The sequence below is a fragment of the Narcine bancroftii genome, chromosome 5 (assembly GCF_036971445.1).
Source record: "Narcine bancroftii isolate sNarBan1 chromosome 5, sNarBan1.hap1, whole genome shotgun sequence".
Classification (NCBI taxonomy): Eukaryota; Metazoa; Chordata; class Chondrichthyes; order Torpediniformes; family Narcinidae; genus Narcine; species Narcine bancroftii.
The window spans coordinates 142,647,921-142,664,884 of NC_091473.1; the positions used below are offsets into that span (position 1 = coordinate 142,647,921).

Sequence of the window (16,964 nt, forward strand, 5' to 3'; positions counted from 1 at the left end):
AACCTCTGACTGCAGCAATGAGAGGTTGAAAATGTCCGTGAACACTCCAGCTAATTGGTTGGTGGAGATTTTCAGTACCCTGACAGGTACGCCGTCAAGGCCTGACTCCTTGAATGATTTTGTGACGTCACCCTGAGAGACAGATACCACAGGGTCCTCAGCATTTTCAGGGATTATAATAGGCTCTGTTTGGTTCTTCTTCTCAAAGCAGATAGAAGTGTTCAGCTCATTGGGTAGTGAGGCATCACAGCCATCTATAGTGTTTGTTGTAATGGCCTGCACTCCCTGTCATAGCTGGTGTGTATCTTTCTCTGTCTCTAGTTTCCTACAGAATTACCACTTTGCTTCGGAGATGGCCTTCCACAGGTCGAACCTGGACTTGTAAAGATCTCGATCCTTGGCCTTAAATGCCCTTGTTGTTCTTGCCCTCAGCAAGATTTTCCAATTCATCCAGGTTGGGGAACACTTGGTATTTGCGCGTGGGCACACACTCATCCACACAGGTCTTGATGAATTGGTGACACCTGTTACATATTCATTCAAGTCTATGGATGAGTTCTTGAATATGTTCCAGTCCGCTGATTCAAGGCAGTCCTACAGACGCTCCTCCGGCTCCCTCGACTACACCTTCGCTGTCTTCTCCACTGGTGTTGTCGTTTTCAGTCTCTGTTTGGGTGCTGGGAGAAGAAGTACAACAAGGTATCAGACTTGCCAAAGTGATGTCGTGGAATTGCTCAGTATGTGTTTTTCATGGTGGTGTAGAGTGGTTGAGTGTGTTGGTTCCCCTAGTCTTGCATATGATGTGTTGGTGGTAGTTGTACTTTGTCAGAGACTTTTTCAGGTTGGTCTGATTGAAGTCTCCCACAATGATCGGGAAGGCATCCAGATGTGCTGCCCCATGGCATTTTTATCACAGTACTCAGTCCTTCCAGTGCCAGCCTGATGTTAGCCTGGGCAGAATGTAAACTGCGACCAGGATGATGACGGTGAACTCCCTCACCAAATGTTCCAGTTCAAGGGAGCGGGACTGTGACATGACCATCACGTCTGTGCACCACGATGAAGTAATGATGACATGAGTGCTGCCTCCCCTTGTTTTTCCAAATGCCAGAGTTCAATCAGTACGACAGAGCCCTTGGCCTGTTGCGCTGTGTTTACCCATCACGCAGCACTCCCTGATGTCTCTCCGATGTTGCTGTCTGACTTGCAGTCAGTTCTCCGAGGACTTTACATTGGCCAGGAGGGTGGTAGGGTGTGGAAGTCTCAGGTCCCAGCCTCTCAGTTTGACCTGTAGCCCCCCCCCACTGCGTCCATGTGGTCAGGTCTTCTTTACCTGGCCCGTGGGCCCACGGCTGGAGTTGTTGTTGTACCTGCTTGAGCTGTTTAAAAGACCCTCGGCCTGACGGAGATTGCCAATTCTGCTGATTCCAAGCAATCTTAGGACCTCCATGTTGTGTAAGTTTGATTTTATATTTCTCGTTTTTTAGGAGTTCTGAACAGGCATATTTGATTATTTCTATCAGAGCTGCTCACAAAGAGTTGCTGCTTCCAGTCACCATTTTAATGAAGTCCTTACTCATACCTAAGTAAAGGTTAGGTTAGCAGGTAGAGGAACACCATTACAGCGCCAGCAATCAGCAGTAGGGTTCGAACCCCACACTGTCTGTAAGCAGTTTGTATGTTCTCCCATGCCTGCATGTGTTTTCCCCAGGGGATCCGATTTCCTTCCACTGTTCAAAACATACCAGAGGTTGTCGATTAATTGGGTGTAATTGGGGCAGCACGGGTTCATGGGCCGAAAGGGCCTGTTACCGTCTAAATTTAAGTTTAAAATTAACACTCGGCAAGGCAAGCATACAGTGGACAGTATTCTGAATGAGTGCATCACTGTCTGGTATGGAGGAACCAATGCACAGGACATTGTGAACTTGGCCAGCGCCATCATGGGCATTAGTCTTCATTGTATTAAGAACTTCTACAAGAGGCGGCGCCTCAAGAAAGCAAGGACCCCCACCACCCAGGCCATGCCCACTTCACGAAGGAGCTGGTGCATGACCCTGACGACGAACACCCAGCAGCACAAGGACAGCTTCTTTCCTTCTACTGTCAGATTTCTGAATGATCAATGAACCACAGACCTTGATGAAGGCCTCAAGCCCGAAACGTCGGTTACGCATTTTTACCTTTTCCTCTATAAAGGGTACCTGCTGAGTTTCTCCAGCATTGTGTTTCTACGAAGAACTCACTTTTTTTCTCTTTTTTTTTATATAGTGCATTTACGACAAGGCCATTTATAACGATTTTTGCATCTATCATGCACAATAAAAGAATGTGTTCAGGACAATAAAATCTGATCTGTATGCACCATCTCCTTACCCTTTAAGTAACAATGTTTACACTGCAATTCTACATTTTAAGGATATAACCACTTACAGCACAGAACAGGCCAGTTCGGCCCTACTAGTCCATGCCGTAACAAATCCCCACCCTCCTAGTTCCACTGACCAGCACCCGGTCCATACCCCTCTAGTCCCCTCCTATCCATGTAACTATCCAGTCTTTCCTTAAATGTAACCAATGATCCCGCCTCGACCACGTCTGCCGGAATCTCATTCCACATCCCCACCACCCTCTGCGTAAAGAAATTTCCCCTCATGTTCCCCTTATAATTTTTCCCCTTCAATCTTAAACCATGTCCTCTAGTTTGAATCTCCCCCTTTCTTAATTGAAAAAGCCTATCCACATTTACTCTGTCTGTCCCTTTTAAAATCTTAAACACCTCTATCAAGTCCCCTCTCAATCTTCTATGCTCCAGAGAAAAAAGCCCCAGTCTGCACAACCTTTCCCTGTAACTCAGACCCTGAAATCCTGTCAACATTCTTGTGAACCTTCTCTGCACTCTCTCTATTTTGTTTATATCTTTTCTATAATTTGGTGACCAAAACTGTACACAGTACTCCAAATTTGGCCTCACCAATGCCTTGTACAATTTCATCATAACCTCCCTACTCTTGAATTCAATACTCCGATTTATGAAGGCCAACATTCCAAATGCCTTCTTCACCACACCATCTACCTGAGTATCAGCCTTGAGGGTACTATTTGCCATAACTCCTAAATCCCTTTGTTACTCTGCACTCCTCAATTGTCTACCATTCAATGTATATGACCTATTTAAATTTACCTTTCCAAAATGTAACACCTCACACTTATCTGTATTAAATTCCATCAGCCATTTCTCAGCCCACACCTCCAGCCTTCCTAAATCACTTTTTAATCTACGGTAATCTTCCTCACTGTCCACAACACCACCAATCTTTGTATCATCCACAAACTTGCATATCCAATTCTCCACCCCTACTTCCAGATCGTTAATATATATAACAAACAATAGTGGACCCAGGACCGAACCCTGAGGAACTCCACTAGTCACCTTCCTCCAATTGGACAAACAATTTTCTACCACTACTCTCTGACACCTCCCATCCAACCACTGCTGAATCCATTTCACTACCTCTTTATTTATACCTAATGCCTCCACCTTTTTTCCTAACCTCCTGTGGGGAACTTTGTCAAAAGCTTTATTAAAGTCAAAATAGACAACATCCACAGCTTTCCCTTCATGCTGATTACTCCCTATCAATCCCTGTACCTCCAAATAATTGTAAATACCATCCCTCAGAACACTTTCCATCAACTTGCCCAGCACAGACGTCAGAGTCACGGACCTATAATTCCCAGGTTTACATTTGGACCCTTTCTTAAACAGCGGAACCACATGCGCCACCCTCCAATACTTTGGCACTACCCCCGTGACCAGTGACATCCTAAATATCTCTGTTAATGGCCGCACTATCTGTCCACAAGCCTCCCTGAGTGTCCTTGGGAATATTTTGTCCGGTCCGGGAGATTTATCCACCTTTATCTTTTTCAACACAGACATCACTACCTCCTCGGTTATCCTTATATGCTTCATGACCTCCCCACTATTTTTCTTTACTTCAAATGGTTCAACATTTTTTCCCCTAGTGAATACCGAGGCAAAGAAATCATTCAAAATTTCCCCCATTTCCTATGAATTCTCACTCAGCCTACCCTCGCTATCTACAAGGGGTCCAATTTTATCTCTCACTAATCTTTTACTTTTAATGTACTTATAGAAACCCTTTGGATTTATTTTTACTTTGTCAGCCAAAGCCTCTTCATGCCTTTTTTTGGCCTTTCTAATTTCTTTCTTAAGATTCCTTCTACACTCCTTGTAGTCCTCCTTCAACTTCTCAGCTCTTTATACCTCTTGTACACCTCCCTTTTTCTCTTAACCAAATTTCCAATATTCCTCGAAAACCAAGCCTCCCTATGACTTCCAGCCTTTCCTTTGATCCTCACTGGGGCATATCTACTCTGTACCCACAAAATTTCTTTTTTGAATATCCTCCATTTTTCATTTACATCCTTACCTGAAAATATCCTGTCCCACTCAATACTCCCCAAATCCCTCTTATTCCTTCGAAATTTGCTCTTTTCCAATCCAGAACCTGAACTTTAGGCCTCTCCTTGCTCTTCCCTAAAACTACCCTAAAACTAACAGAATTATGATCACTAAACCCAATTGGTTCTCCAACATTAATGTCCGATACCTGACCTAGCTCGTTCCCTAACAGGAGATCCAGTATTACACCGTCCCGAGTCGGTTCTTCTACTAACTGATTTAGAAAACAATCCTGAACACATTTAACGAACTCTAGCCCATCCAGCCCTCTAACCGTATGGGTATCCCAATCAATGTGTGGGAAGTTAAAATCTCCCATGATCACTACCTTATAATTTTCACACATATACGTTATTTCCCTACAAATTTGTTCTTCTAATTTTCTTGGCCCATTTGGTGGTCTGTAATACACTCCTATTAGCACCCTCTTGCCTCCTCCACCCCTCAATTCCACCCAAACAGCCTCACTGGTTGATTCCTCCATACCATCCTGCCACCTCACGGCAGTAATGTCCTCCTTAACAAGCAGAGCAATTCCTCCTCCTTTTTTACCCCCTGATCTATCACATCTAAAACAAATGTATCCTGGAATATTAAGTTGCCAGTCCTGCCCCTCCTGTAGCCAGGTCTCACTAATTGCCACAATATCGTGACCCCAAGTATCTATCCATTCTCTCAGCTCATTTACCTTGTTCACTATGCTTCTTGCATTAAAATATATGCATTTCAGAGAATGACCCTCACATATATTCTCTTTTTTACCTTCTACCCTAATCTCCATCCTACCTTTGTTATCTTTTTTATTCCTATCTAGGTGGCCATACTCCCTGGACACTGCTCTCACACTCTGTTCCCCACCCCCCTGCCAAACTAGCTTAAACCTTCCCCCACAGCTCTAGCAAATCTACTTGCCAGCACATTGGTCCCCCTCCAGTTCAAGTGGAGTCCGTCCCTCTTGTACAGATCCGACCTTCCCCAGGAGAGATCCCAATGATCCAGAAATCTTATCCCTTGCCCCCTGCTCCATCTCTTTAGCCACACATTCATCCTCCACATCCTCCTATTTCTACCCTCACTAGCTCGTGGCACGGGCAGCAATCCAGAGATTACTACCTTGGAGGTCCAGTTTTTTAACTTCCTACCTAATTCTACATAATCCTGTTTCAGGACCTCATCCCCACTTCTAACTAAGTCATTGGTCCCCACATGGACCACGACTTCTGGCTGTTCTTCTTCCCCTTGCAGAATGCTCTGTACTCGATCAGAGATATCCCTGACCCTGGCACCAGGGAGGCAACAGACCAACCTGGATCCCCGATCTCGTCCCACAAACCTTCTATCTGTCCCTCTGACTAATGAATCCCCAACTACAAGAATCCTATCCTTATCCTTCTTTCCCTTCTGAACCCCAGGGGCAGCCCCTGTGCCAGAGACCTGACCCCCACGACTCATCCCTGATAGGCTGTTCCCCCCAACAGTATCCAAAGCCGAATACAGTTGCTGAGGGGCACTTCCACAGGGGTACTCTGCACTGGCGCTCTCCCTCCTTTCCTCACAGTCACCCAATTCCCTGACTCCTGCCTTCTAGGGGTGACTATCTCCCTGTAACTCCTCTCTATCACTGCCTCTGCTTCCCTTATGATCCTCAGTTCATCCAATTGCAGCTCAAGCTCCCTAACACGGTCACTCATTATATGCAATTGGGTGCACCTTTTGCAGGTGTAGTCGTCAGGAACAGCTGTGCAGTCTCTGATTTCCCACATCCCACAACTGGGGCACCAAACTACCCCAACTGACTCCATTTCCTCCTTTCTTACTATAATACCCTTTACTAATAAGCTCCTTCTTAGCCCCTGCTCACCGGAATCCCTCGACCCAAAGTCCCCACTCCTTCACTGGGCCACTCACTCACTGGGCCGCTCCCTCCTTTTCTACTCCTTTTATTAGCCCCTTACCAATTAACCCCAATTAACTCCCGGCTCCTCCTCCTCCTCTCACCCTACACCAGGCACTGACTCACTGTCTCCTCCGACCCCGAGTCTGACCTGACCTAAACAATATTACTATAAAGCACAGCAAAAATAAATCCCAATCTACCCCAGCACATGAAGTACCAAATCTCAAGAGGATGTTGCTGTCCTCTCTTTTTCCTTTTTGCTCTACATTACTTTCCATAGTGGAAAACAGAATCTATTAGGGCTATTCAAATGAAAATATTGTTTAAAATGCTTAAAGAATGAGGGTAATGGGATTAAGCTTCAATGTGATTGGATAAATGGGCACCTGGCATGGAATCAGTGATTACATGGACAAACGTCTCAGAGGGCTGGCATAAGCACGTCAGGCCCAAATATCCTCTTCTCTGCAGGAAATTCAGTTGTTTGTAGTTTCAAAAGTGATTTATTTTACTACCCGGTTTAATGGATTCCTCAGCCAAAGATGACGGTCCTCTTGGTGTGCTTTATTCTCCAGAGAGCAGCCGTGATCCTTCAATACTTTTATCTGTAGGTCAGTCATTTACTCTTCATATGTTGAATTTCTGAGACCGTTAGTGGATTTGGAGCTGATAGAAAGCAGTCCTCCCTCAGTACCACATTAGAGTGCCGGTTTGAAGCTGATAGAAAGCAGTCTTCCCTCAGTACCACATTGGAGTGCCGGTTTAGTTTTTTTGGAGAGGTGGATATAATGGGCCATATTATTAACCATTAAATTACACCTAGTCTATTTACAGCCACCCTGACTTTTGCCAGCAATAATGCATACCCTTGAAAAAAAAACCACTAAAATGTATGAAAAGAAACACATCACCTCGATATTAACTATTATTACAAGTAAAGGTGGGACATGTCCCTTGAGAGGCAGTCCCTCATTTTAAGAGGGTGTCTCAAGAAAATACCCTCTAACATCAAGGACCCTCATCACCCAGGCCATGCCCTTTTCTCACTGCTACCATCAGGAAAGGGGTACAGGAGTCTGAAGACACGCAACGTTACAAAGAAAAAAACAGCCTCTTCCCCTCTGCCATCAGATTTCTGATTTCATGGACACCACTTTTTCTCATTTTTTACACTAGTAATTTATTTTTTCAAATCTGGTATTTAAGAAATTGTAATTTATAGTAAATTTTCACATTGTTCTGCAGAATACTGCTGTCACAAAGCAACAAATTTTGTGACTCTTGTTCATGACGATAAGCCTGATTCTGATTGGGAATTTCACTCTTCCACAACTTTTCTGGATTATGAGTTATGGAGAATTGAATGAAAGGTGCTTAAACTGTAAAAAAAATTCAGGTCTGCAAATACCACAGAACCAAATTCCATCCTCATAGAGCACAACCATTTAACCATATAACCATATAACCACTTACAACACAGAACAGGCCTGTTCGGCCCTACTAGTCCATGCCATAACAAATCCCCACCCTCCTAGTCTCACTGACCAGCACCCGGTCCATACCCCTCCAGTCCTCTCTTCTCCATGTAACCAATGATCCCGCCTCAACCACATCTGCTGGAAGCTCATTCCACATCCCTACCACCCTTTGCGTAAAGAAATTTCCCCTCATGTTCCCCTTATAATTTTCCCCCTTCAATCTTAAACCATGCCCTCTAGTTTGAATCTCCCCCACTCTTAATTGAAAAAGCCTATCCACGTTTACCCTGTCTGTCCCTTTTAAAATCTTAAACACCTCTATCAAGTCCCCTCTCAATCTTCTACGCTCCAGAGAAAAAAGCCCCAGTCTGCACAACCATTCCCTGTAAATCAAACCTTGCAATCCTGTCAACATTCTCGTGAACCTTCTCTGTACTCTCTCTATTTTGTTTATATCTTTCCTATAATTTGGTGACCAAAACTGTACACAGTACTCCAAATTTGGCCTCACCAATGCCTTGTACAATTTCATCATAACCTCCCTACTCTTGAATTCAATACTCCGATTTATGAAGGCCAATATTCCAAATGCCTTCTTCACCACACCATCTACTTGAGTATCAGCCTTGAGGGTACTATTTAACATAACTCCTAAATCCTTTTGTTGCTCTGTACCTCTCAATAGCCTACCATTTAATGCATATGACGTATTTAGATTTGCCTTTCCAAAATGTAACACCTCACACTTATCTGTATTAAATTCCATCAACCATTTCTCAGCCCACACCTCCAGCCTTTCTAAATCACCTTTAAATCTACGGTAATCTTCCTCACTATCCACAACACCACCAATCTTTGCATCATCCGCAAACTTGCTTATCCAATTCTCCACCCCTACTTCCAGATCGTTAATATATATAACAAACAATAGTGGACCCAGGACTGATCCCTGAGGAACTCTACTAGTCACCGGCCTCCAATTGGACAAACAATTTTCTACCACTACTCTCTGACACCTCCCATCCAACCATTGCTGAATCCATATCACTACCTCCTTATTTATACCTAAATACCTCCACTTTTTTTTCCTAACCTCCTGAAGGGCACTTTGTCAAAAGCTTTACTAAAGTCTAAATAAAGACAACATCCACAGTTTTCCCTTCAACCTTTTTTGTAACCCCCTCGAAAAACTCAATCAGGTTTGTCAAGCATGATCTACCCCTTACAAAACCATGCTGATTACTCCCTATCAATCCCTGTACCTCCAAATATTTGTGAATACCATCCCTCAGAACACTTTCCATCAACTTGCCCAGCACAGACGTCAGACTCACGGACCTATGATTCCCAGGTTTACATTTGGACCCTTTCTTAAACAGCGGAATCACATGCGCCACCCTCCAACCCTTTGGCACTACCCCCATGGCCAGTGACATCCTAAATATCTCTGTTAATGGCCGCACTATCTGTCCACAAGCCTCCCTGAGTGTCTTTGGGAATATTTTGTCCTGTCCCGGAGATTTATCCACCTTTATCTTTTTCAACACAGCCATCACTACCTCCTCGGTTATCCTTATATGCTTCATGACCTCCCCACTATTTTTCTTTAGGAGAGAGATTGCTTCACGTAAGTGATGGGGGAGACCTGGAACGATGAGGCAAAGTCAACTGGCAAGTGAGGGTGATACAGAGGTGGTCAGGCTGAGGAACACAAGATGAGTAAGTGAATGAGCATCTTGAATGGAATATTATGTGGCGTAAGATAACATCATCCATTTTGGTAGTAAAATAAAGAAGTATTTTACAAATGGTAGGAGAATGTTTAGAAGATCTACTCATTGCTGTAAATCAGTTGTCCTCAAGCTTTTTCTTTCCACCCACATCCCACTTTAAGTATTCCCTATGCCACCGGTCCTCTGTGATTAGTAAGGAATTGATTAAGGTGCATGTGGGTGGGAAGAAAAGTTTTAATTGTCCCTAATTGACTTGTTATGTGTACGGTTTCATAACTCCGAAGGAAATGGTCCAGTGACAATTTTTCTCAAGCAAAATATTTCAGTGGCAATTAGGTCCAGAGCAGTGATTCTCAACCTTCCTTTCTCACTCACATCCCACCTTAAGCAATCCCTTACTAATCACAGAGCACCGATGGGATAGGGATCACTTAAACTGGGATGTGGGTGGAAAGGAAAAGATTGAGAACCACTGGTGAAAATGACTAATTGGAAGTTGATATGCAGGTACGAGAGGCATTCAGGAAAGATAACAGTGTGCTCACCTTTACTGCAAGAAGATTTAAGAAACGACTCCTTACCTCAAGCATTTAGGGTTTGATGAGCCCAGGTTTGGAACATTGTCTGATCCCTATACCCTGGGAAGGGTATACAGTACTTGTGGGAGAGGAAAGGTAGCACTGGATTCCTGGGATGGGGGTGGTTGGTGAAACTAATGTCCTATGAGGAGTGGTTAAGTACTTTGGATCAAGATGCTTGAGATTTCAAAAAGTTGAGAGATTGTGAAGAGGGCATTTGGCACACATGCCATCATCAATTTGGGCACTGAGTAGAGAAATTAGGTCATTCTGTTCCAACTATATATGCCATTAGTTCGATCACATTTAGAGTATTGTGTGCAGTAGAAGGGATATCATTAAGCTGGAAAGGGTGCAAAAAAAAGTGTCACGTGGAGTTGCCAGAACCAGAAGGATTGAATTATAAGTTTGGATAGGCTGAGACTTTTCTCCAGCAATGGAAGAAGCTAAGGTTTGACCTTACACAGGCTTATAAAATCATGTGGGGAATAGTTCAGATTTATTGTCAGAGTACATACATGACATCACATATAACCCTGAAATTCTTTTTTTGCAGGCTAGGCTTTGTAATCTCTATTCTGGTAACGATAAACTCCCCTCATTAGGAACTCTAACCAAACTGACTGTGCAAATGCAGAAGTCTAAATATACAGTAATAAATGACGCACAGAATAGGAGTCCTTAAATGAGGCTATTGTTCAAGAGGCTGACTCCTGAACCTGGTGGTAAGTCTTGTGAGACCTGAACCTCTTTCCTGGTGGTAGCAGCAGCAGGAACAAAGCATGTTCTGGGTTATGGAGATCCTTGATGATCACTGCTGCTCTCCAGCGGCATTGTGTAGATTTTCTTGAGTGTGGGGAGAGTTTTGCCTGTGATGTACTTGGCTGTGACCACTACCATTTAGTTTTCTGCTCAGAGGTATCGGTGTCCCTGTACCAGGCCGTGATGCAGCCCGTCAGTGCACTTTCTATCACACCTTTGTAGAAATTTGCCACGGTTTCTGTAGACAAACCAAACGTCTGCAAACTCTTGAGGAAGTAAAGGTTCTGTTGTGCTTTCTTTGTAATAATATGTACAGTATATGATGGGTCTAGGACAAGTGTTCCATGTTAGTGACAAGCAGGAATTTAAAGTTTCTGACCTGTGATCTTCTGGATCATAAACCTGTTTTCCCTTTCGCATAGTCTAGAATCAGTTCCTTGGGTTTGGTGACATTGAGTGAGAGGTGGTTGTTAGTGCACCGTTCAGCCAAGGATTCAGCCTCTCTCCTGTATACTAACTCATTGCCCCCTTTTGTACAGGCCACTACTATGGTATTATCAGCACCATGGGATAAAGTGAGTAGAGCAGGGGGCTAAGTATCCTTCCCTGGGTGCTAATGGAGATTAGGGAGAAGATGTTTTTCGAATCAAAACTGACTGGGGTCTGGGATACTGAACACAACTCATCCCTGGGGATCAGAGTCTACCTTCAACTGGAAATGGGTGACTCCCTACTGTCGTCTTTTTCACTGGTGTAATTGGCATACCAGCAGCAGCTGACTCCAGGCTTATGAGGTAGGGATAGAGGCCGTCAATCCCCCTTGTGAAATGACGTCGTTTTCCGCTGGACCCTGTCTCAGTTAATTCCTGTGAAAATGTCCCAGTGGAAAAGGGGCTAGAGAGTGAGAGGAAGAGCGAGCGACAGTAGACCTCCCCTCCCAGAATTCCGTGCGGCAGAGAAACCCCTCCATGAGAGCTGCATTAGTGCTCCGTGCATACAGCCCTTTTTCTGTCACACAGAATTCTGGGAGGGAAGCTCCATCATCTCTTTCCCTTAAATTGTGCGCTATTGCTACTACAACTTTGCCACGATCTTTATAAATAATGTAGCTATGTGTTTTATACCACTTTCCCACAGTCTTTTATAAATTTATAAAAGTTTATATAGGTCGGCACAACAACAGGGGCTGAAGGGCTCCTACTGAGCAGTGCATAATGCTTAATTATATTATAATGGGGCATGATTAATTTTGTTTAAATATAAGATTCCAATACATGGCTCAGGATTTAGAGCAGGTGCACAATCGCTTAAAGCGTCATTCAGATGTCACTGACGGAGGATCGAATCCCCTATCCCCGGGGATGCCTAGTGATGAGTGTGAAAGGGCACAGACAACTGGTTAACAGTGCTGCAGTGTGAACGGCAAAAATCGCTTCCTTAACTGGTTCACTGAACGGCCAATCTACTAGTTCACCAGTGTGAAATTGTAAGCTGTCAGCCACTAGACTGAGATGACAGAAAATTCTTTCACCTGGAAGTATGGAGAGACTGCCATTAGAAGCGATTAATGACCTAATTGGGTTGTTGAATAAAGGCCTCCAGTCACACACCAGTGTGGCCATCTTCTAATTCTGCCTGTTAGCTTTTATGTGACCTTCTCAGAAAAGCTATGGATGAGGTTAGATACTGTCAGTCACTTCAAGTTCGTTATCAATTTTCAGTATTATTACAAATACTGTACACTGAAATAATGCTTTTTATCTAAACCACTCTAGGTTGTAATTATTGTTAAGTTTCATGGCCAGGTCAGAGTTTGCTTCCCATTTCTCATTGCTCGTGGTGGTGTGCCATCTTGAACCACTGCGGTCCTTCTGGAGAACGTTCTTTCCCTGTGATTCTGAAGGACTAGGAACATATTTACAATGTTGGGGGGTGGGAGGGGGAGCTTGGTGTTCCGTGTTTCTGCTGGCCTTGCCCTTGGAAATAATTCAGCACAGTGTGCGAGAGCAGAAATGTTTTTTTTTATTGCTTTTATAGTAAAATCACAGTCAATAAATGTTGCTTGTTCAATTGAACATTGCATGCAGTATTTAAATTGTGCCGTTGTCATACCCACACTCCTGTTCGGCTCCGAATCATGGTTCCTCTACCGGCATCACCTACGGCTCCTAGAATGCTTCCACCAGCGTTGTCTCCGCTCCATCCTCAACATTCATTGGAGCGCTTTCATCCCTAACGTCGAAGTACTCGAGATGGCAGAGGTCCACGCTGCTGAAGATCCAGCTGCGCTGGATGGGTCACGTCTAAAGAATGGAGGACCATCGCCTTCCCAAGATCGTGTTATATGGCGAGCTCTCCACTGGCCACCGTGACAGAGGTGCACCAAAGAACAGGTACAAGGACTGCCTAAAGAAATCTCTTGGTGCCTGCCACATTGACCACTGCCAGTGGGCTGATATCGCCTCAAACCGTGCATCTTGGCGCCTCACAGTTCGGCGGGCAGCAACCTCCTTTGAAGAAGACCGCAGAGCCCACCTCACTGACAAAAGGCAAAGGAGGAAAAACCCAACACCCAACCCCAACCAACCAATTTTCCCCTGCAACCGCTGCAACTGTGTCTGCCTGTCCCGCATCAGACTTGTCAGCCACAAACAAGCCTGCAGCTGACGTGGACATTTACCCCCTCCATAAATCTTCGTCCGCGAAGCCAAGCCAAAGAATTAAAAAATATATAAACTATTTGTCAAATATAATTTGAAGTTTGCATTTTTATGTAATAGGCACCATTATAATATTGCACAGCCTTCGTTTCCAGTTCCAGCTCTTCAGGAAATGAAACAGTCCATGCTTTTATACTGCATGGACTAGACGATGAGCTGATTACGCCGCATTGTCTATGGCCTTTGTGATGAGAATACAATGGAAGTTGTTGTCAGAGTCACCTAAGTGAGTAACAGCGGAGTGAATTTTGTGGATGATGTGGATTATAGACACTCTTTGCTGGTCCTGGAGGGAAAGGGTGTTTAGGGCAGTGGATGGGGGCATCCATCAAATGGGTTCTTTTATCTTGGAGGCTGTCAGCTTTCTTGAGAGTTGGAACTGCATTCATGCATCAAGAGAAGTGTACTATCTCACATTCCTGCCATGCAGTTTGTGGAAAGGCTTTGCAATTTCAGGTTATCATTACAAGCTACCTCTCCTCTGCCCTGCTGTGATAGCCACAGTATTTAAATGCAAATTTATTATCATCCGATTTGTACAAGTACAACCAGATGAAACAGCGTTCTCCGATTCTCCATGCAAAAACATGCAATCACACAACCAGGCCTGACATACATACAGACAAGTGATTCATAAAAAATAATATATTAGAATTAATAGTAAGATCTCGGAGCAGTTTATTCAGTCGTTCAGCGTTCTCACTGCCCATAGGAAGAAGCTGTTCCTCAGCCTGGTGGTTCTGGCTCTGATCCTCCTGTATCACTTTCCCCATGAGATTACCTGAAAAATGCTGTGTGCAGAGGGGTAGGGGTCCTCAAACGATTTTACACCTTCTCTTCAAACAACAATCCCCATGGATCACGTCGATGGGAGGGAGGGAGACCGCAGTAATCCTCTCTGTCATTCTTATAGTCCTGTGGATTGTCCACTGATTCCAATCCTTTACACCAACCGTACCACCAGGCCGGATTGATGTAACACCGAAAGTAGCAAATGCTACAGGCCCCACATTTTAAAGGACCCCCCACTGTTTATGACGGTACTGTGAATTATGAACTTAAACATTTTTGTTTTCATCTTTGTGCGGTGGCTAGCAGCTATGATATACCACAGTGATAGTCTGTGTTAATAAACCCATTTAAAGGTGATAATTGGCTAAAAATGATTTTAGTCAATTATCACCTTTAATTGGGGTTATTAACACAGAAATGAGTGGGTTGTGTCTCATAGACATCCGTCGGCCCCCCCATCTAACTCATGATGCGGCATTTCACCGGAGCGCCGCAATGGGATCTGATCGGGCCTTTTCAGGGCCGCCCTGGAAGCTCACAGAGACGGCTCAATGCGAGATCAATGGCCGACTTCGATACCCATAATCCCCCACGCAGCTTGGAACTGCTCTACCAATGGCAGCACCAGGGAAATGCAGAGCAGTTCCTTTTGCATGGGGGATCATGGGTAACGAAGATAGCCATTGATCTCGCATTGATCCAGCTGCCATAAGTAAGTTTTGATTTATTATAGCGACAAATGTTTAAGTTTTGTCTCATTGCCGTACTATCTCGCCGGATTCTGGTCACCTGGACAACTCAGTTTGCACCCAACAGGATAATGTGGAGTATTACAAGACTGTCAACCAATAACATTACACCTCCCAATACTTAGCAAAAAGAGACATAGGCTCATTGCAGTTGGAGGCAAGTTTGTGGACTGGTTATTCCAGGAGGTGCATTATGTTTACTTAATGATATAGCAGCAATAATCTGCTTGGAAATGTGAACAGCCTTTATATTTTCCAACTGGAGTCAAGGTCAGATTGGTCTGACAGGGAGTCCATTGCGACTGTGACCAGGGAGCTAATCTGGATTCCGGATCGCTTAAATCGATGAAGTGCCACAAAAATGCCAGGAGAATCAGGATCAACCAAATAGAGCAATTCCATAAAGGTCCTGCAAGGCAGGCAGCAAGTGAGCCGGTTTGAAAATGTGACGCAGTCCCTAGTTAATCTTCCAATCTATTCCATGTGAGGATAATCGACCTGCTGGTGTCAATAATAAATGAATATCTAAACTTGTTAGCTGGAAATGATGTTCCTTTAAAGGATTCGAATCTCCAGCTTTGTTTTACAGTATGAAATAGTAGTAATGTCCCAAAATCGGTTCCTCGTCTTTTCACTGCCCCCTCACCGTGCATGCGCCAGCCGGCACAATTCAGGGCCCCTGATGTATGCTACAGGCCCCGGACTACCTTAATGCGGTGCTGCAATTAAAAAAGCAAGTTATTTCTCAACCAGAATAGATCATTCCCAAGAAGCTGGGATTCAACTCCTCTGATGTAGCCGGCCAAGACGCTCTTGAGAGAGCTCCTATACAAGGTTGACGTGATGGTGACCGGTAGCCTTGCCTGCTTAAGCCTTCTCAGGCAGTGCAGTCACCATGGCGCTTTCGTGATAAATGAGGAGATGTGTGTCCAGGATAGGTTACTTGTTTAAGTGGACTCTGAGGAACTTGATGCCCTCTTCGCTAAAAAGTTATTGATGCGTAGAGGAGGGTGGTCATTCCTGGGCCTCCAGATGTCCATGATATTCTCCTGTCTTGTCCACATTGAGAATTGGGTTGTCATTCTTGCACCATGTCACAAGATCTCGCCCTTCTTCTCGGCAGTGCATCTCCTCATGGTTGCTGATGAGGTCAACGACTGTTATGTCATCTGCAAACTTAATTACTCGGAGTTGGATCTGGCGTTGCATTCATGGGTCAGAGTAGGCTGAATACACAGCCCTAAGGTGCTCAGTGTGACGGTGCTCGACGTTCTCGATGGTTACAGAGAGAGGTGTTGAATCCCAGCTTCTTGGAAACGATTTATTCTGGTTGAGAAATAACCTGCAGAGTAAAGCAATAATCAGAAATTCAGGGCCTATGATGCAGAAGTAGGTCTTGCTGGATAAGAACATAACATAATGGGGAGGCTTCTGTCAGTCCTGCCAGGTCGTTGTATGGAGTCCAAGCAGTTATATAGGTCATTGGTGATTGGCTTCTGGGAACTAGGAATCAGCTCCAGAATTCATGTAGGTACCGTGGCGATCCAGCCTCCCCAAAAGGCCGTGGTTGCCAATGGTTCCCTAGATTAAGGGATTCGAAACGATGGATCGAGGAGATGCGATCTGGGCCTCGGCTCGGGTTTCACTGGTGAACAACATCCCATGTGGCTACGGAGATTGCAAGGTCACTTAAAGGGGCTGTGTCAGAGGAGGCAGTGAAGAAGTGTACAGGAGTGTGACAGATCAGTCATTCAGCATTTTATTGA

The 16,964-nt window shown here is 44.5% G+C and overlaps 1 protein-coding gene across 2 annotated transcripts in view; it reads left to right on the top strand.

Moving 5' to 3' along the window:
* Positions 1 to 16,964, top strand: part of st6galnac3 (ST6 (alpha-N-acetyl-neuraminyl-2,3-beta-galactosyl-1,3)-N-acetylgalactosaminide alpha-2,6-sialyltransferase 3) — a 249,728-nt gene that overhangs the window by 78,829 nt on the left and 153,935 nt on the right. Inside the window, exon 2 of one of the 2 annotated variants that reach the window (XM_069939297.1) lies at positions 9,475 to 9,583. The exons of the other annotated variant lie outside the window; for it this stretch is intronic. The gene's annotated coding sequence lies outside the window, so the exon portion shown is untranslated. The remainder of the gene's footprint in view (positions 1 to 9,474; positions 9,584 to 16,964) is intronic. 2 annotated transcript variants of the gene reach the window in all.